The following is a 17557-nucleotide window of genomic DNA, read 5'->3' as shown; positions in this document are numbered from 1 at the left end:
TGATTTATAAAGTTTGTAACGGTTAATTTTCTTTTGGTAACGGTTTTGCTGCTTCGTAAGTGTTACTCATTGCAAAGCTTAGTTACGGTTTTCCACCGTTACAAAACTATTTGATATGTAAAAAAAATAATTTCCGCAAAAAATACCCCCACTTATTAAGTATTCTACAATTGTCCATAATATAAACAAGAAATTAATCTCATAAGTACATCCAATCACATAATCTTTTATTAAAATAACATCACCAAAACATCTTTCATAAATAGGATTTGCCACGAATGAAATACACACTATTTTCCAAATCAATGAGACTTGTTCTTAAACTCAAACTCTCACGTCATTTGTATAGAACTAGCACCTTCAATAGTTGTAAGCATCAGGAGATGATTTTGGGATGGTATCATCAGAAAAGTCTCTTTCATCCTATACACCAATACAAATATATAAAAAGGAATCAGGCAGTAGAAAACAAATATGTATAGATATATACTTATATCATATTCTTAAGTAGTAGCTCCTTATACTCAAACTACGAAATTCAGAAAAGAGAATATGGTAGTAGGCTAGTAGCAATAGAAACATAGTATAGACATGAAAGTTTAAGTAACTCTCCAAAACCCTATAACCTTGTCAGACACCTTGACGAAAGACATAAAAATTTCGGCAGAGTCTCCTTTGTATTTTCAACATTTCATAAACATAAATCCTGTCATAACCTGAAAATCAAATAATATATTGATTCTTAGAACTAACTACTCAAATATATTGATTCGTAGAACCAGCTACTTAACCATCTCGACCAATGCCAGTTAAGTCAAATAACCAATCCTCAAATAAAAAAGACACTATAAATTATATACCAAAATTAAAATGAAAACAACATATACATCACTTCCAGTTTTTTTTTGAAATGTCCATCTTACTTAAGCTTCAACGTTTTTTTTGTAGAGTGGGTTCAAGAATATGAAATGTCCATCGACTTAGGTTTCAACAATTTTTTATGCTCTCATACATACTTTCGGTGAACACTTAAATGCCAAAAATTCCCTCAATTTCTCGAAAAGGCAATTACCCAAGAAAAAAAAACACTTATTCCTAGCCTACTGTTAATCTTCATATAGAATTAAAGGTTACTCTTCACAAAATGAGAAACAAGTTTCAACAAAAAGAGTATGTTAAAGAGCTCCAACAACAAAGATTTTATTTTGTAACCAAAAAAGTGGGAAAATAAAATGGACTTCAAGCAGTCTGATCCCTCTAAAGGGCGAGGCAGAGGCGCAAAGCGTTGGGTTTCCAAAATATCCTACAACTATTTTCACTAAAAAAGCCGCCATAGACGCCTCCTTTGACAATATATTGGCAACCAACCATAGACATCACAAGACTTAACCAAAGTCAAAATAATTAAACAATTTCAGCTATGACAAATGCATACCCTTATTGAAGCACAAACTGCAGCAATGCGACTGGCCATCACGTTCAAACAGACATCATAGTGGCGAAAATTCTCAACATTCCCCCCGAAAACTTCCTCCATTGCTCTCTTATTATCTCTGATAATACCATACAGAAGAACTCAAAAGAATATCAATGATTTAGAATTAATCCCTTAAAAGATATACGGATCCACTGAAAGTATAGTATCTGTTACAGGATAGCAAACTGTTATTACAGGTCACACACTTTCCTCTACTATATCATCATTTACAGCTATAACATAATTAAAGATAAGTCTCATTCAGCCACATATGTCTGCTTTTAAACCTTTTTCTTCTAAATAAAGAAATTAGGTGTTCGTTTACATGCTCACCCAGTCTGAATGGACACAAAATGAAGGTAACTAACAAAAGTTGTAAGCACAATACCTGACTATCTATGACAAAATACTCCAAATTCATCTGCAAGTTCACACCCCAAATTATAGAGGATCACTGTTAAGCATATAAACTATCATCCAAAACCAAAAAAAAATCTTGTCACTCATAAATAGATAAATGAGGAAAGAAATCTCTTTATATGCACCTATTCGAGGTAATACACTAGTATCATTCTTGATGAGGCTAACCAATTCCTTTGGAAAAGGTACACACCAGCATCACAAGTTATTATTAGAGATTACTCCTCCTAGGAAAGCAATTTGTCATGGCTGCGGCTTGTAAGAATTTCATCAACCTATTCGTCATGAGGGCGTTCCTAATAATAGTGTCTATTTTCTGCTACTTCAACTCGTCAGACGCAAAGTGCAACACCAACACCAACACCGGTCACTAGTGAAGTCGGTAGTAATGGTCTAATTTTCTCATCCCAACTGTCTCGAAAGCAAACATCTCATCCTCGGCATCCTCGCTGAAGAATCTGCAGCTGTTGAGCCTTTGGGGCGGCGTAGACCAGTGAAGCTAACTTCAATGACAAGACAAGAACAGATTGAACGACAATTTTATCGTGATTCTACTAGATCATGCAACCGCAGTTTCTCAGCCTACCTACGTAGATTAAGATTACAAAACCCTTCAACGCCTCTTGTAGAACTGGTGGATCCAAACTGGGGATTTGAGAAAGGCGGCTACCATTGTTCAACGCGAAGATATGCAAACCGATTACGCGGTCTGGCTTGACGTTCTGCTGGTCTTGTGTGTCTAACCCGTGGTTCGAGTATTATTTTTTATTGATCTTACATCCTGTTGTTTGAATTTAAAGTTGGCCTGATGGCTAGAGCTTTGATCTTTAAGTGTTTAATGTTTAGATTGTTTTATCAGATGCATGTGGACTTGCGGAATTATATAAATCTACAATATTTTTAATAAAATTATTTCTTTGATAATTAAAAACTATGCCTCGTTCAAAACCCTTAATCTACTTTTACTTATGTATATATTTTTCTTGGGGTTGGTTTATGAAATCTGTCGATGGCCAGCATTGCCACTTTCCGACCATGAATCTAGTCAGTAATTCATACCGATGTGAAGATCGAGGGGGTATAAGTTATCTCTTTCCATCTCCTTGTTGGAGAAGTGAGAGATCACCGGTCCGCGACTTTTTCCCACTAAACTTAGGAAGGTGAAAATCTTGTACTAGGCGTGGCAATTCGATTGAGCAAAGGATGCTTTGTCACCGATCATCTTCAACATAAAATTCAGTCTTACAATGGTAAATAATTACTAGCTTAGGTGACTCGTTGGGAAATAAACTACTGAGGAGGTTTTGAAGCGGTTTTCGGGATTGGCGGACTTTTAGAAGCAGAGTGGTGAATAACATGGGGTATACCTTTAAGGATAATTATCGGTAGTAAAAGACACTAACCGTTAAGGTCTTTCTTGAACGGACTAGGAAAAGGCGGAATATACAAGGAAAAAAACTAGGCAGTGCATATGGAGCAAGCCAGAGGATGGTACCGTGAAGCTAAATGCAGATGGACACATAACAAGTCAAAAGCTGAGGATGGGAGGAATTACTAGGAATTTAGAAGGCCAAGTGAAGCTTTGCTACACAGGTGCAGGGGATCCAAGATGTGTTATGTTTCAAGAGCTAAAACCTATCAAATTTGGACACCAAGGATGTCAGATGTTGCAGGAGCAAAAGGTACTAAATTAGTAACCTCAGCATCCTTAAGAGCAGCAAGAATACTTAAAAAGCATGGAGGTTGCACCATGGCATTGATGTGATCTCGAGCTACAAAATTTCAAAAACAGTACTTTTGCTCCTTAAGGTCGGACACAGCTCTCCAATACTTATATCTAGCATTTTCTCTGAACTTCTCAAAAAAATACTACCACCGAAAACACCAGCCATTAAGTGCCTTGGGAAAACACAAACGGACATAACCTTCCACTTCTAATTTCTTGTTTTAGCAGAAATAGTTGATTCCGTGACAAAGTTTCCCTTAGATCCCTAACCACTAAAATTGCATCCAAAGATGCCTTCTCGCGATCTTCTTGGTCGGAACAACGCATCCGGCATGCCTTATGCAGTCTTACTAATCGTCGAACAACGTATTTTAATTGGAATCCAATCCAATCTACAATCCAATCTATGTGTCTACGACTCTGTGCCCATATCTAAAGGTATGGTAGATAATGTCTACGGCCTATTTCAGGAGGTAGAATCATTTTATCACTGTTTCCGCATCAAGTCTACAACCATGTTAATCAAAGATCAACAAGAAAAATCTATTGGGAATCCACACTAAAACTAACAACAAAATTCTAAATTCCACCGTTTTCGTACCTTTTTCCCTAGAACCAAGAGATTGAAACAACATCTGCGAAGGGTGAAAAAATAGAACTTTTGAACAACGCCATAATTTTTATGAAACAATTTAAAATATTCAGCGAATATTAAGAGATAACCGACACACTTGTGTTCAAATACCCCTTAGCAAAATTAATTGACCCAATCAGAAATGTTGAGCGTACCATTGACAAAACCCTGCCTCGTTCTAAAACAAAAATCTAAAATCCAATTAAACCCAACGCCAATAATGAAAAAAAGCCAAGAAAAGAATTGAAGAATATTTACTAATAACGAGAAAAACCCAAGAGGAAGGAGCGAAAATAAAAAATCTAAATTTTCCAAACCCAAAAAAGAGAAGAAGACAAATAACTTACCATCAATTCTTTTTAGATCAGGTTGTCTAGATTTGAGCTATCCACATCTCGGCCCTCTGAAAGTGAGAAAGTGAGAGATGAGTGCGGCATCCTTTGGTTTTGGAATGTCTTTTATTTTTCTAATTTGTTTTTTCTAACGGTATCAATGTGTTAGCTCACCGTAAGAAATTAATTCCGATAATTATCTGAAATTAAGTAACGGAAAAAATTATATAGTTACGCTTTGTAAACGTTTGTAAGTGTGTCACGGTGAAAAAACGTTACTAAGTGAAAAAGGAGTGCGTTACTAAATCACCCTTTTGGTGTAGTGTGCACTTAAAAATATATCATCCCATAACTTACATAACATGTTTGATAGGAACTGAATGTGTACAAAATCACATGTGATAAAGATTTAGATGCGCCATGTTTAAAGGCCACATGTCAAACTGAGAGTATGCAAGGTAAAGAAACCAAGCATGCTGTTATTCACATTCCAATTTCACTCACATTATAATATATAAGTTTATAGTAGACCCTTAAGAACAAAACTAATCCTCTTCTACACCTTGCATTTGTTGCATAATGTGCAACTTATAGTTTTGTTCTAGAAAACATCAATAACAAAGAGCACAAGCACAAAAATACACGAAACGGATAAATAGCTCCAATTGTCAATCAAAATTGAACACTAAATAAATCAGCATACACCCATTTCTAAAGTAAATAGAACCATAAGTAAAACATGAATGAAAACACGAAATAATTTAACACAAGGTTGACTAAGCAACATTGGATGATATATGATCATTTTGTACCTACATAATTAAAGATAGATATAACCTAAGCTCTCATTGGCAACCATGTTGACCTAATGCTAGGAAAGAAGATAACATTAAGACTTGTTCTGAAATATAGGTGAGGTGGCAGGGCCTATGTGCAGGCCAGGTTGCACTCTACATGTTAGAACTAGCCCTGCTTGATTAGGAACAGAACTTCAAACAAAGTAAAAAAACGTAAAATAACTTGAAAACTCCTGAAGGTCAATGCAAGATTTGATAGAAAATAGTTGATAGAATTATCTCTAAACAGATAACAAGTTTGTGCATGTATGTAAACTTGAAAATTCCAGAATGCTGTGCATGTATTAATATACCTATGTTTAGTGTCAAACAAGTTCACTACTTGTTACAACTCTAAAGTGTTTAAACTTGATTACTCTATTTTATGTTAGAGCGCCCCTTGAGTCTTAGCGTATGAGGCACCGTTTTGCTCATGAACCCAGGCATATTTCTATTAGAAGTTTATTCAAACAGTTCATATGCACTTGCGTAAAGACCCAAGGTAGTGTAAAATACGAAATATACGTTTCATTATAATAGTGATCAAAAAAAAAAAAAAAACCTAACCATTAAGTTTACACAACCCTTCGAAAAATTCGATGCCCAATGAAAGAAAAAGATAAATTTTCATTTCGTACCGACTGAGAGCAACTACTTATGGCATGACCGAGCAAAAAAAAACTACTTATGGCATGTTACGCTGAAAAAATCTTAAATAGAATTTGCAATGTTAACTTCAATAATAGATATAGCGAACCTAATCCACGGGTGAGATCATGATGATACCTGGTGCACGAAATCTTCCAGACTGGAGAGGTTGCCTAGAGAAAGAGCCATCTGACCCATATAATCGTCTACCCAGATTGTTACAAGAATAGAAACTTGAGTATCAACCTATAAGGAGTCAATACACGGATGGGTTATTAGGAGACAAAAGACTAGCCCAAGATTACAATAAATAAGCTAGCAAAAGAAAGTAACAGTTTTAGAAGCATTGAGAATTCTTTTTCTTTTTTTCTTTTTTTTTCATATCTAGTAAGCTCAATGGACACAATGTAAAAGCTCATCATAGGGGGGTTTGTTGGACTAATTAATGTATAAATAAGTAGTGAATTGGACGTAAACCAAGAAGTACGGGAGGGTAACCAACAACACCATTAACAAATAGAAAGCACCTCAAATAAACCTCTTTTTACCTAAAATGAGACATCTGCCTAGAAATACTAAGGATTACAAATAGATGGTATTCAAGTATTTATGGTCCTTCAAATATTTAGACAAACTAGAAAATTGATGGTTGACTGGCATATCATTAATCAAATTTTCCAAATCAGGTATACCTAACAAAAGCCACAAACACCACTACAACTCAAGCTACTAGAGACCTATAATGTACAAAACGATATATCAACGATAAAATGATGTCGCACAACCCTTCAACAATGACTTGACAAATTGTATATTTCTAAGTCACAATAACTTAATAAGTTCCCCAAGTGCCTTACTTATTCTTGTACTACTACAAGAAGAATCTAGCCTGGTTAATGGTTTAAGAAAATAGTAATGTCATCATATAAAAACCCAATTTCAGTTTGAATCCAATATACAAAAACTAGCTCACTGATCAAATAGGATAACTTAGTCTACTTTTCAAGACAAACAAACTACATGGGTATTTGAGTAAAGCTATTTCTAACGAAAATGGGAACTAATGAACCAATTAAAACAACACCATTCATGTACTTTGAATCATAAACCATTCAAACATACATAAACAAGAAAAGAGGACAAACCTGAAGGTGGAGAATGAGGGAGAGATAAAAAGCCATAGGTACCTCGAGATGTGAATTGATGAATATGGGTATGAGATGGAGAAATGAGTGGCATCAATTCATCTCCGTATATTACTAGACCTCTGCTTGTTTTCTCTGCCATTTTGTCATATCAAGGCAGATTTAGAGTATTCTACCTTGAACTCAACTACAAAAAAACCAAATGCAAAAGGAAAAATTCAAAATTTAACTAAATCCCATTTCATAAATCATCAAAATTTATTAGAAAATAATTAAATAACCCAATTATTTACCTTGATGGGTTCAACCTCATGAAGTGTTACAAAACAATCTAAAAAATACCCGAAACAAAAGATTAGTAAATCTGAAATCATAATTTGATTTTAACAACGAAAAAAAAAAGAAGAGGTTTAGTATTTGGTTGAGTGTGAGTCGCGATGAGTGAGGAGATTTGAGATTTGTGGGAGTGAGAGAGTGAGTGTAAAAAGAAGACAGAGGGGAAGGAGTACTTTGGGGGCCGTGGTGGGAGAGCACGAGCGCTAAAACCCTAGATGATAAGAGATTTTAGAAGGTTGAGAAGAGAGAGGAGTTTTTATTTTAGTTTGAGTTTTTTTTTTATTTTCTTCCCGAATTTCCCTCATTCCCAAATTTATAATTTTTAGTTTATTATTATTATTTTTTTACTTTGTTAACGTTTGCCTAACGATAAAATCTCGCGACCAAAATAAATAAAACCGTTAGAAATTAATTCAAATCTCACTCGCAATTAAACTAACGCTTTACCATCATTTCTCACGGTAAAAAAGTAGTAGGAATGCACTAACGGTAAAAAAACTGTTACAAATTAAAAAATGTGTGCGTTACAAATATCCTGTTTTGGTGTAGTGTGCTATCTGATCACTTTGAATTTTGCATACCATACCATCACACCAGAACTTGATAGCCTGATGGAAAGTAGAAACGACAGCTCCTATTGAGTGGATCCAATCTCTTCCGAGAATGACATTGTATGAGGAGTTACAATCCATGAGAAGAAAATCAATTGTAACTTCCTTATTCATTAATGTCACCGGAAGAGAGCATCTACCAATTGATTTTGCTGTTGTCCCATCGAAGCCAATGATTGGATTTGGATCGGAAACTATCATTTTCTCGGGGAGATTGAGTCCTTTGTAACAACGCTTGTAGATCACACTTGCCAAACTACCTGTATCGATCATGATTTTCTGCACACAATGAATTCCAACAAAAGCTTGTATTACAACAGCATTATAATGAGGATGGTGCACTCCTATCAGATCATTGTTAGTCCAACAGAGAGGTCCTTCCTCATAAGTCTCAATACCCATACCGTGGAGAACATCATATCCACTATAAACATAGTGGTGGCTGAGATCAGTGATCTTGGAGTGATTGAAATTCTTGCGCTGGGTGTTAGACATTGAATCAACTCTGGCATGAGTGACTTTGATTACATTGTGTGCGGTCACGACTAAAGCTTGTTTCGTTTTACCCAGCACGTAATCCTGGAGCATACCCTTCTCGATCAAACCTTGGATTCTACCCCTTAGAGATTGGCATTGTTCAGTTTCATGACCAAAATCGTCGTGGAATTTGCAACACAGTGATTTGTCACGTGTAGCCTTGGTATCTTTGGAGAGAGGAAAAGGTGGAGATAAGATATTCTTTCCCTTAATCTTCTCATAGATAACAACATACTTCTCGTTGAGGGTGGTAAGCTTTAACTCGGGAAGTTTCTTTTGTTCTTTGTCGTTCCATTGTTGTGGCCTACCATCACTCTTGAACTTTTGATCGGTAGTTTGTTAAAACTTCAGTTTTTGACTTTGTTCCTGTGGCTTGCTTATCCGATCTCTATCTCTGTGAACTCGTGCCAATGCATCATCTTCAACTCGAATAAACTGTTGAGTTCGAGCAAAAAGTTCATAACGAGTTGTTGGGACGTCTTTTACTATAGAGTTGTAAACGTCGTCCCTATCATAATTAATGCATTCCTTGAAAGCATAAATGACAATAATATCAGATGCATCTGGAATTTCAACATCCGCTTTCTGAAATCTCGCAACAAACTTACTGAGCTTTTCATCCTTTTGTTTTTTAATACTGAATAGAGAATCAATATTTTTCGGTTCTTTCCAATTGTGACAAAAATGCTCGGCAAACTTATATGCAAGATCAGTAAAATTGTGGATGGATCTTTCTGGAAGCATGTTAAACCATCTCATCGACTCAATTCCAATGAGTGTGGATGGGAATAACTTGCAAAGAAGAGCATTGTTGAAAGTCCATAAGATCATCTTGTTTCTGTAATTAACAAGATGCATCAAAGGATCTCTATCAATCTCATCATACTTTTCGAATTCTGGTTGCTTGAAGTCCTTGTGATGAACGGTTGTTTGGATTCGGAGAGAGAAAGGAGAATCGATACCATTCTCTATAGCGAGATTTCGTATTTTGTTTTCTCGTGACTCCTTATCATTAACAGCCTTCAGTATCATTTCATGGAGACGTCGTTCAGAAAATAGAACATTCTCTCGACGATGGTCACAACCGAACTGTGGACGTTTTGGCCAAGATTTCTTCGGAGGAGGTGGAGTGAGTTCTCGTCGACCCGTCCATGCAGGTGAAGGTAACTGAGCCAGTAGTGGAGATCGGTTCCTTCGTCTCCTATGGTGAACATCGGGAGAATACGGACGAAATGCTGGACTGTCACAACCATTTTCTTGACCTGATGCAAGTGAGTCTCCATCTCCATGGCTACCATTGTCAACATACTTTGGTTGACAATGAGCTCTTGGATTGGGACTACAACTTGGGCGACTAGGTTGTGAACTGGAACTGCTTGGTGAATAGTCTTTGCTTTGTCGAAATCGGGCGATATCTTGTTATGCATTCGCGACGCGAGGACTTCGATGGCTTGCCTACCCCTCCTAGAGCTTAGGGTAGGAACTTTATGTGTTTTTCGTTGGTTAGGTAGTCTGCCTTGCCAACCTATATGGATATTTTGCCGATCTCCCTTAGTACGGTTCGAATCGGCTAAACCGGTTTTTGTCATGAGATCTTTTGTGAGTTGGTGATCCCTCACAGGGTGATCGACATAAAGGTCGGCAAAGGAATTTGTGGATTCGCTTATGATTGCACTGAAAAGTGTTGGCTTTCAACGTTGCACATTCTGTTTGCACGAAGCCTTTCGTAAGCGACTCGCACGATTTCTCTTGGTGCAGGAGTTTGTATTTGGAGTCTTTGACAGAGATGCTTCAGTGTTCAAACGATCCCAAACACTTTTTTCCGTGGACCCTGAATCATCTTCGAGAAGTTGACGCAGCTTTTTCTTCAGATTGTTATTCTTGACGGTCGACTTGAGTTGATGGATCGGATACATGGATACCCACTCTCTCAGTCGCAGATGGCCGAGGACCATCGGACTTGGAAAGTGAATTCCCAGCAGAAGGGGAGTGCTGAACTTGTGCGGTAAAAGGGATTTTTTCACCGTTGTTTGTTTTTCGAGAAGCTATTGACGTAACTTTTTTTTTTGTGGTTGAGGGTAGGAGCACAGACCGCGCCAAATATGTTTCAGCAAGATTTGCCAAAACACACCAGTTGAGGGTCGGAAGTAATGTTTTTGGAGATGGTGAAGGAGATGGTTGTTGGGGAAAGATGAGACTGAACTTCAATGTGAAGTTGCCTACGTACCCAAATGTATTGCTTGGGATCAAGTCTCGATGCATAGTTCTGGAAAAATGACGAAGGTTGGATTTTATAGGTAGGATTGGTGATAATTACTTCATTGTTCTCTAATATTCCAATCGTGGGATGAAGTTGGAGAACTGGCGGGAGAACTGTCCAATTGTGGGATGAAGTTGGAGAACTGGCGGGAGAACTGTCCAATCGTGGGATGGAGTTGGAGAACTGGCGGGAGAACTGTCTAATCGTGGGATGAAGTGGGAGAACTGTATAATCATGGGATGAAGTTGGTGGAAGTGAATCTTGAATGTCGGGACGAAGTTGTGGACGATGTGGAAGTTGTTTGACTCGCAAAACATGTGCGCAATTGATATTGATTTTATGTGTAGGTATGTAGGCTTTGAGCATTGGCTCTGAGCGTGGGCATTTTGTAAATAAGCTTTGAGCATGGGCTCTGAGCGTGGGCTTTTTTGTAGATAAGCTCTGAGCATGGGCTCTAAGCGTGAGATTTTTTATAGATGGGCACTGAGCGTGGGCTTTTTTGTAGCATGGACTCTGAACGTAGGCTTTATATTGAATTGGGCTTTTATTGGGCCACATTTGTAGGGCCGGAACATCTATCATAGAGAAGAAGAGGGGACTAATTCTGAAAAGCTCCTCCCCAGAACTGTCCTCGAAGCTTTCCATGAACGAGTCATTGCCTTGCGTTGGGAATCTGCTCTCATGGTATTGTTTTTCATGCGCATTTTAAGCTTGTATGAGATAGTGTGCACTTTAAAAAATACCGTTGATGTTGGTAAGACTACTGACTAAGTTCATCATCAAGGTGGGTGGGTTCGAAAATGTTCCCACATTGACATGATATTGTGGTAGGAGTTAAAGGGGCATTCTTAATTGACATTTTTTTAGTGAGCTTAGAATGAGTAGGAACTACGGTTGGTTTATTCTAAAGCTGCGTCATCTGTGTTAAGCTTGATCTCATTTGGTTCAGGAGGACCAAACTATAGTAATTGCAAGTGAATATGCGCTTGATGTTAGGAGTCCAAACACTATAGTCAGGTCCACTTGAATCTCCACTATGCACGTCGTTAATGTTAACACCTATAGAGTTCAGAAACTGTTGAAAAAAATTGGAGGTACAGGACGTGAGCTATTTTGCACTAGTGCGCACACCTTGTGTTTGTATCCTTTGAGGTCTTTAGCAACCAAGTTTAGGCGATTTTGCATAGATGTAGAGCTGAACCAGTTATCCCTCCATAAATCTGCACTTTCACCATTTTTGAGTTATGATTTATGAGTTCAAGCTTTCAAATTTGTTTCATATGGTATTCGATAAAATGTCTTCGAGTGATTTTTGTTGAGTTTTTACTAATTTGCTAAGTTGGGATATGTTGTTTTTTAAATAATTTGTTGAGCAAACATCCAAATCGACAATAGTGGATCTTTAGCTCAAAGGGCAGAGCAGTTTGGAGATATCCAAAAATGATGGTGGTTCGAATCCACCAAGATCCTCTAATAATAAAAGTTCATACAACAAAACTGGTATTTCCCAACGTATAATGTGTTGCTTTGAAATACTAATTTGTTTTGGTAATTTGAGTGAGTTGATGTTGTGCTGGTTTTTCTTAGATGCAATTTTCTTTGAGGAACTGTTTTTCAAAGTTTTGCGTGTGGAGTGAGTTTTTCCCACATTGACATGATTTTTTTGCATGAGTGAGTTTCGACTCTATCACATTCGGAATTTCGAAAATTTCGACACTATATTTGAAATTTCAATTTTTTGGAAAACCGAAATTCCGGGTGGAATCACGAAGTTTCGTTCGGAATGCCTGACATTGTTGGGTTTAAGTTTGTCTCAAATCTAATAATCCAAGATTTAGCTGCAGCCTGACACAAATCAATCCACCATCAAAGTAATTCAAACTGGGAATACACATTAACAGATTGGTAATCCATGATTCAAACTGGCAATCCACGATTTGAACAAAAGAAAATGGTACACTAAAGCAAGAAAAGAAACATAAATGTCAGAAAAAAAAAATCCTCAACATTAACAACCGATCTGCTGAAAGTTTACAAGAACGATACTTCAAAATTCACCAATGCAAGAAATCCCACACTCCAAAATTCACCCATGCAAAAAAATAATGAGTGAAACAACAAAGAATTATTTGACAATCATCTTCAGGATCAACAAGGAATCTGATCAATGAACCATCTGATTATACTAATTGGTAGCTTAATGAGAGAGACCGCGAAATTCGCCAATCCAGCACAACAGCAACAACATGGGCACAAGCAACTAATGAATATGTGATGGCTCTAAGCACCAAAGAGAATGCTCAAGGGTACAGCTGTTTACTTGATTAACAGATTACCCTCGCCTACATTAGCACACTTGTCTCCACTAGAAAAGTGATTTGGCACCAAACCAGACTACCATCTGTTACCCATGCTGCTGCTACATCTATGCCACATCCTCAGCTGTCTCTGACTGTGCTCCTTCATCCGCTATTGATCCTGGCTCCTTCTATAGCAGGTGCACTACCAGTCTCACCACCTGTCACTTTTTTCTCTGATTGAAATACCTTCACTCCGTCTTTCTTCTTGGGGGCAGTCTTCCTTGAGGTGTCCCACTCTACCACATCCGATACATAGATTTCTTATATGCAAAAGTACAACCATACAACTTTCTAATATGCAAATACTCAAGGGCTCTAAGCACGAGAATGTATTCATGCCAAATACAGTTATGATGTTGTCTTTAATGGAGTTGTTTCCTTGTGTTCGGAGGACCACAGATTTTGCGTTCTTTCCAATTGTGTTGTCACAAACTAATCGAACTCCTTTGGCAATAAGGGCATACGCCTGAAATATAACAAGGCTGTCAAAACCAAACTACAATCCCACAGTTTCAAGATGAGTGAAGAAATTAGCTAAGCACTCACATTCAATAAAAGAAATTAGCTTTGCATACTCCTTTCGGATATTGCGACTGAATTCCTTGCTTCGAACAGGCAAAGAAGATAATAACTTCTCAACAGTAACTGTGGTACCAATCTGGCGTGCTGTTTTCCTTTCACATGTCAGTAAACCTATATGGTCAAAAGTCAAGTGTGTTGCCATTGTTTATCTTTGGTTCTTGTTTCAACAGTCAAATTCCCAAGTGCACACAGGCAACTCAATGCCTCCCCTCGAAATCCAAATGTCACCAAAGGCTGGAGATTAGGAAAATCTGATATTTTAGATGTATGATGCTTCTCAAGTACAAGAACCTGCCAACAAATTATAACCAGGTTAAACTAACTCCGGGAAAAAAATCATGAAATGTCGAGTGAAATGAAACAAATTACCTTGAAGCCAGATCTACATCGATTATAAACTAAACCGTCCGAATATCATGTAGATCTACATCAAATGCATATAACAAATACAGTTGAAAAAAACCAAATAACAAGAAGCAGAAATAGTGTGTCACAATAGCTTTAGTAGCTTCTCTTCGTAACCATCAATTTCATAGATCTAACATCAATTTCGTACCCATTTGTTTTCTCTTATTACTTCCTTCCCTTTGATTTCCTTTTTATATTATGCATTAAAAAAACAAAATACCATAATTAATCCGTGTGCCAAAAAAATCACATTACTGCTAGTGTTTGGATTTGATTCAACTAAAACTAGTTCCTGATGGTTTCGATTATGAGTTTGGAGAGAGAGAGAGTCACGATATATTTGGAGAGACGAATAGGAAAGAGAAAGTGCGAGTCAGAGAAAATCCAAACCGTTCGTAAATTATATTTTGAAATTTCGGTGTTTAGATCTGGGCGTGATTTTATTTTGATCCAACGGCTTGAACTCTGCTGTTTGGATGTTGTTTTGAATTCTGCTGTCTACCTAGCCGGCCCGTATATATATATTATATATATCAAACCAAAATTCTATAGCAACCGAATTTTTTGAACCGAATTTGTGAACACACTGACGTGGCACTCATCAAGCAGGGTATGTATTTCTCAAAAAAGTACTGCAAATCAAGGTCTCTCTGCTTGCCACGTCATTGTGTTCACAAATTCGGTTCAAAGTGTGTGTTGCTGTAGAAACACTCGTTTTGCAACCAAATTTTAAATATTTTATTTAACCAAATCCATCCAAATGAAAATCGAATCTATTTGAACTTAAATTGGATTTGAAATTACCTAAGAGCTTTGCTAGAGAGCTGTGCGAGATTATGAGAGGCCAAATGATGGGAGGAGAAATTCAGTTTCACTTACGTTCCTTTTGGAACTAAAGAATTGAGTGAAAACTTTCTTTAAATCCTTTCAATTTTTCCGTTACCAAGAGAGAGAGGGAGAGAAAGACGCTAAATGAGTAAATGGCTTACTGATATAGGAAGACTCGTGATATTTCATTGTGGACTTTTGGTTAGCCTATAATTAAAATGCACTCCAAAAGGTTCAAGATATTTAATACATATTGTGTTTGGTAACCGATCTTTGAAGTAATTAAGAAGTCAAAAGAGTTACTAATTTCCCTTACAAAAATTGGAAATGACGTTTCAAAATTTCTTAAATGGTGTAGAAATTCACATGTAGAAAGTCAATATAACTATTAATACAACCACTTTTTTGGATAATTGATAACTATTTTTTGGTAAATGAAGTAATTGGTACTATAACAAATTTAAACATTTAATTACCAAACCAATCTTTTATTACAAAAAATTTAATTAATTCATTAAGTAACCTTTTAAATATTTCAAAACGTTCTAAGCCATATACGTGTCTATGCAAATCCCCACGCACATCTAACTCAGATCCCAAGACGATCCTCACCACCCTTTGTCAATCCATTTTGTTTTATTATAATAGATGGGGAGGGATAGAGACACATTCTTATGCTCACATTATAGCCACATTGTAAATTAATTCAAGCAAAATCATGGACTTAAAAGTTGAATTAAGGACTGATTATTTGATAAACTTTGTGTCACTTGGTATATGTATTATATATATTAAATGTTGTTGATTGAACTTCATTTAATGGTTTTTCTGCCCTGGTCACATATTAGACATCATGGATATATAAATCTTGGTTGTATCGCAATGGGGCTCATGGCAATGAGGAGGAAGAGAACAAGAAGAAAATGAAGAAAGGTAAGAGTATTGATGGTAGAGACCCCGAACCATAGTCAATCAGGAGAAAACAGCGTGAAAAGGTAAGTTTATATGAGGGTACTTGTCAAATGTGATATATAGTTTTGTTTTTGAAGATGGAATTAATTAATTACATTATATATATATTGTGTGTGTTTTTTTTTAAGGAGAGAGCTCAATTTAAGCAAATTCTTGCTGATAAAGGGGAGGAGATGTACATGAAGATGAAACAAGGAGGTAAGGGTGCTGATAATGGGGAAAATCATGAAACACTTGCAGACATGAAGAGAAAGCTTGAATAGTTAAGGTTATGTTGACGTACTTGTTAAATATAATTTACTGAAATTGCTTTTGAAGATGAGGTTAATTTAATAATGTTTTTTTTTTCTTCCAGAAAAGAGTAGCATGTCTTGGTTCTCATAGTATATTGTCACAACCCAATGAGGCAGAGGTAAGCATTTGTAATGTAAACTTGAATTAGGAAGAACATATTTGGTGATCTAAGTCTGACTTATATTTTATAGAGTTCAAAGAGTACGTGCAAGTAAATTAAAAGAGTTAAGAAAGAGAGAGATGCAATTCTAGCTACACTGTTTGGACATTCAGACGGTGGTGTACACATTTCAAATCCTTGCAATGATGTATTTACTTCAGGTATACATGCATCCTTATATCGATTTGTCCTTACTGTTGATTTCATGTTAAGTTTTTTATACTATTTTGATGTAGATCAGAATATTAGACCAACTGAAAGAATTTCTAATCATTGATTAATTGATGAGACTCACCTAGGTGACTCTTTCGAAAGCGAGTTGAACCCATCTACAAAAGGATTAACAACGAATTCAACCAAAAGGGAGCCTGTTGTATGCAATGTCATACCAACTTAAAAAAGCAAACAGTTGAAAGTCACATACAATGAAAGGGGTCAACCTATACATGAAGAGTCTAAAAAGCTTGTGTCTTTCTTGAGAGCTCAAGTATAACTGATGGTTGATATAAATATTGACAATTGGAAGAAAGTTTCAGATGAAACGAAATTAAGATTTGTTGTGGACAGTAACAAAGGTATTGTTTAATTCAATATTGCTAAATTTTGTTTAATGTTACATGGTTATTATCAGTGCTTAAAATTTACTTTACTTTTTTACTTTGTTTTGTAGCAAAAGTTTGTCGTTCCACAAAGTCCAAGACATATTACCATGAGAGAGTTGGCTACTTGTGGAGATCCTCAAAGTCCAGATTCTCAAGGATAATAGTAGGGGTGTGCATGGGTTGGTTCGGGTCGGTTTTAACACAGAACCAACCACGGAACCGACATATATACTCGGTTTTTATCTATGAGCAATCGAACCGATCTGATAGGAAGTAAAAACCGATCCAATATTTCAGATCGGATGTGTCTGTTTTATCGGTTATATAACAGTAGCAAAAAAAATCTCATTTTCATACCCAATCAAATTTAAAATCGAATGAAAAAAAAA

At 36.5% G+C, this 17557-nt stretch overlaps 2 long non-coding RNA genes across 4 annotated transcripts; both read right to left on the bottom strand.

The window, feature by feature from the left end:
- Positions 1-206: 206 nt before the first annotated feature.
- LOC147512274 (uncharacterized) lies at positions 207-7554 on the bottom strand. 3 transcript variants are annotated; one of them, XR_015217167.1, is made up of 8 exons: positions 7512-7554; positions 7219-7405; positions 6212-6319; positions 4605-4660; positions 4225-4258; positions 1866-1898; positions 1436-1644; positions 207-423 (listed from the first exon to the last, which is right to left on the bottom strand). It is a non-coding gene; the product is annotated as an uncharacterized LOC147512274 (long non-coding RNA). The 3 variants fall into 3 exon arrangements; XR_015217168.1 differs by lacking the exon at positions 4225-4258; XR_015217166.1 differs by lacking the exon at positions 4225-4258 and having other exon boundaries at positions 1436-1898.
- Positions 7555-12922: 5368 nt separating this feature from the next.
- Positions 12923-14758, bottom strand: LOC147512273 (uncharacterized). Its single transcript, XR_015217165.1, has 3 exons — positions 14274-14758; positions 13869-14195; positions 12923-13788 (listed from the first exon to the last, which is right to left on the bottom strand). It is a non-coding gene; the product is annotated as an uncharacterized LOC147512273 (long non-coding RNA).
- Between the last annotated feature and the right edge of the window lie 2799 nt (positions 14759-17557).

Source organism: Coptis chinensis, chromosome 3 (genome assembly GCF_015680905.1).
Source record: "Coptis chinensis isolate HL-2020 chromosome 3, ASM1568090v1, whole genome shotgun sequence".
Classification (NCBI taxonomy): Eukaryota; Viridiplantae; Streptophyta; class Magnoliopsida; order Ranunculales; family Ranunculaceae; genus Coptis; species Coptis chinensis.
The sequence above is the reverse complement of the archived record's forward strand: the minus strand, read 5'-3'. Positions and strand labels throughout refer to the sequence as shown.